This window comes from Cherax quadricarinatus, chromosome 10 (genome assembly GCF_038502225.1).
Source record: "Cherax quadricarinatus isolate ZL_2023a chromosome 10, ASM3850222v1, whole genome shotgun sequence".
NCBI lineage: Eukaryota > Metazoa > Arthropoda > Malacostraca > Decapoda > Parastacidae > Cherax > Cherax quadricarinatus.
The window spans coordinates 54440527-54444902 of NC_091301.1; positions in this window are offsets into that span (position 1 = coordinate 54440527).

The following is a 4376-nucleotide window of genomic DNA, read 5'->3' on the forward strand; positions in this document are numbered from 1 at the left end:
CATCATCCTCTTATACTGTGTGTTGTGTTATAGTGGTGTTACAAAACACACGATTTCTTATAATGATAGAGATCTCCAGTGAATACTAGAAAGAACTGCCCTTCTAGCATCCAGCCTGTTACTGGGTTTTTGTAACAAGTAGTCAGTATCCTAGTCCAATTATCCATTAGAATTTAGTAAGATTCAATAGTGCTTCAGGATTACAACTAGTAGGCTACTAACTAAAAAAATTAAAATTTAATAAGTTTATTAATAACAATAAAGTTGTCTAGGCATATAAAATCAAAGTAAATTATAGTAATCAATTGAATATAATATAGGATACAAGTTCCTACACTTCTCTCCTGTACAGTAATATTGTGCTGAAGGCACATATCACATCTTTACGTCTTTTAAGTACCGTCTGGTACATTGTTAGCATTTAATAACGTAATACAAATATATACAAGTTTGTGTGTATGTGTGTAAGTTCTCTAAGTAGTTCGCTGTGTCTCAAGAATCGACTAGACTTAACCAGTGACTGACTAAAAGTCCTCACATAAACTAACTTCTTGACCAACCTGGCAATTAGAACAGCTTGCTTGAACAATAAAACTACTGATAAGCTAAACAGCAATATAACAAGCAACAGCAACACGGAATCAGGAACAAGGAGATAATATAACGACACTAAGTAGGGACCATCTGCATATCCTCCACAAAAGTCAAAAAACTTCCATACTACTGAATCTAAGTTCAGCATAAGAAAATCCCCGACTGTGACAGTACACAGATACCAGTACAAATTAGGTCAGAAGCTATGGCTCAGGATCTGAGTTTTTCAGAGTGTCTATGTGACACACAACCTCAGTACAACGTCGAAAATCACTAAGTCTAGGCTATGTTCTGTGACAGAGTTACACAGAACCAACAACAAGAAAGCGACAGAGACGATCTTCCAACAAGGGCCCACAAGGGAGAGCAGTAGAGGGACGTCTTGTTGGAAGCAACGTTAAACAGATAAGAAAGCGAACCAAAAGCACGACAGTCTCTCACCCAGGTGAGGTGTGCTAACCCCACCCTGATCACGTGACTCTCCGTGGACTGCTGCTGCCCAGCAACACAGAAGCTGGCAGGGAAACAAGTGGAGCAATAGTTAGACAAGGCCAACAGTTACATAACACTCACGAACTATGAGCACTGAATAATATATAAATGTTACATCCTACCTAATAATATAACTAAGTCAAATAATAATATAAAGCAATATATTTACGATTTAGCTAATATCGCAAATATAAGCAATATAAAATTATATGAACAGGTAATATACATTATATACATTGTGACTCATTCAGGGGTTGCAATAGTGGAGGCATCATCCTCTATACTGTGTGTTGTGTTATAGTGTAAGAATCATCCTCCTATACTCTGTTTTGTTATAGTGGAACATCATCCTCCTATACTGTGTGTTGTGTTATAGTGGAACATCATCCTTTTACACTGTGTGTTGCGTTATAGTGGAAGCATCATCCTCCCATACTATGTGTTGTGATATAGCGAGAGCATCCTCATCCCTTGCTATGTGTAGTTACAGTGGCATAGAAGGCTCTCATACTGTGTTGTGTTATAATGGCAGCACCATCCTCCCATACTGGCACGATAATGGCACGATAATGTAGTAATTCTAGGAGACTTTAACTTTAGTCATGTTGATTGGAATTTCTTGACTGGGAATTTAGAATCGTACGACTTCTTAGAAGTATTTCAGGATTGTTTTTTGAAGCAGTTTGTGACAGAACCTACAAGGGGAAATAACCTGCTTGACTTAGTTATGGCAAACAATGAATCCCTTGTTAATAATTTAGAAATTTCAGAGGAACTGGGTGCTAGCGACCACAAATCAATTACATTTAGCATTGAATGGAAGTACGATAGTAGCGATAACTCAGTAACAGTCCCAGATTTTCGCTTAGCAGATTACGATGGGCTTAGAGAACACTTATCATCTGTTGACTGGGGTAACGAAGAGAGCTATCAATATGACAGTTTTCTGAACACTATACATGCTGCTCAAAGAGCGTTTATCCCATATAAAGAAATTAGATCAAATAGAAATGACCCAAAATGGATGAATAATAGGCTCAAATATCTACTAGGGCATAAGAAAGGAATTTATAGGCGTATCAAAAGAGGTGAGGGTCATCTTATGAATCAGTATATTGACATTAAGAGGGACATTAAAAAGGGGATAAGAAAAGCTAAAAGGGACTATGAAATTAAAGTTGCTAGGGATTCTAAAACTAACCCAAAAAGTTTTTTCCAGGTCTATAGAACAAAAGTTAGAGATAAGATAGGTCCCCTTAAAAATAACTATGGGCACCTTACTGACAATGAGAATGAAATGTGCTTGATTTTAAATAATTATTTTCTCTCAGTTTTTACACAGGAAGACACTAACAATATTCCAGTAATTAATTTTTACAGTGGGCTAGAAGAAGATAAATTATGTAACATCACAGTCACTAGTGATATGGTTGTGAGGCAGATAGACAGACTGAAGCAAAATAAGTCGCCGGGTCCTGATGAGGTTTTTTCAAGAGTTCTTAAGGAATGCAAAATGGAACTCTGTGAACCATTAACTAATATTTTTAATTTATCTCTTCAAACAGGTGTAGTGTCTGATATGTGGAAGATGGCTAATGTAACTCCTATTTTTAAAACAGGGGACAAGTCGTTACCGTCAAATTACCGCCCAATAAGCCTGACCTCAATTGTAGGCAAATTACTAGAGTCAATTATAGCTGAGATTATAAGAAGCCATCTCGATAAGCATAGCTTGATTAATGATACTCAGCATGGATTCACAAGAGGCCGGTCTTGTCTAACTAATTTATTAACTTTCTTCAGTAAAGCTTTTGAGGCTGTTGACCACAATAAAGAATTTGATATTATTTACTTAGATTTTAGTAAGGCTTTTGATAGAGTTCCGCACCATAGACTGTTAAAGAAAGTGGCAGCTCATGGCATTGGGGGAAAAGTGCTCTCGTGGATCGAGTCATGGCTCACTGACAGGAAGCAGAGAGTGTCCATAAATGGGGTTAAATCCGAGTGGGGATCTGTAACAAGTGGCGTTCCACAGGGATCAGTCTTGGGCCCGTTGTTGTTTATAATATATATCAATGATCTTGATGAGGGAATTACTAGTGATATGAGCAAATTCGCCGATGACACAAAGATAGGTAGGATAATTGATTCAAACGTAGATGTTAGGGAACTTCAGGAGGATTTAAACAAACTCTATTCTTGGTCAGAAAAGTGGCAGATGCAGTTCAATGTAGATAAATGCAAGGTTCTGAAGCTTGGGAGTGCCCATAACCCTAGTACTTATAAATTAAATGATGTAGAACTTAGCCATACAGATTGCGAAAAGGACTTGGGGGTTATGGTGAGCAGCAACCTTAAACCAAGACAGCAATGCCTAAGCGTACGTAATAAGGCAAATAGATTACTGGGATTTATATCAAGAAGTGTAAGCAACAGAAGTCCAGAGGTCATACTGCAGCTTTATACATCATTAGTAAGGCCTCACCTTGATTATGCAGATACTGTGTATCGTCTTTTAGTGGAAGCAGAAACCTCCCATACTGTGTGTTGTGTTACGGTGGAGACAAAGGAAATACCCCCATTGTAGTGTTACGCTCAGTGCAATCAACAATAGCAACACTGGAGTCTTCTACTGGGTAATCTCCCTCGTAAATCTCTTTCACTGTAGACGGTAACAAAAGCAGGAAATTGAGAACAAAGCCACTGATAGCAGAGTCGTTTCAATGAGAGGTTTCGCTTAAGTCAGGGCTTTAAGCGGTACTTGATTAAGGACAGCCTAGGGCGAAACGTTACATTGGAAGGATGCTCTGCAACCAGTGACTTTATTCCCAGTCTCTGTGAATATCCGCGCTTCAGAAAGAATTTGGGAAAATCTTAAAATTAATTACATAAAAATTTGCGTATATGTCTGTATCATGAGTGATGCTCGTGAGGATGTGAAGCAAGGGAGTGATTGATGAAGCAAGGGAGTAATTGATGAAGCAAGGGAGTGATTGATGAAGCAAGGGAGTGATTGATGAAGCAAGGGAGTAATTGATGAAGCAAGGGAGTAATTGATGAAGCAAGGGAGTGATTGATGAAGCAAGGGAGTAATTGATGAAGCAAGGGAGTAATTGATGAAGCAAGGGAGTGATTGATGAAGCAAGGGAGTGATTGATGAAGCAAGGGAGTGATTGATGAAGCAAGGGAGTGATTGATGAAGCAAGGGAGTGAGTGATGAAGCAAGGGAGTAATTGATGAAGCAAGGGAGTGATTGATGAAGCAAGGGAGTGATTGATGAAGCAAGGGAG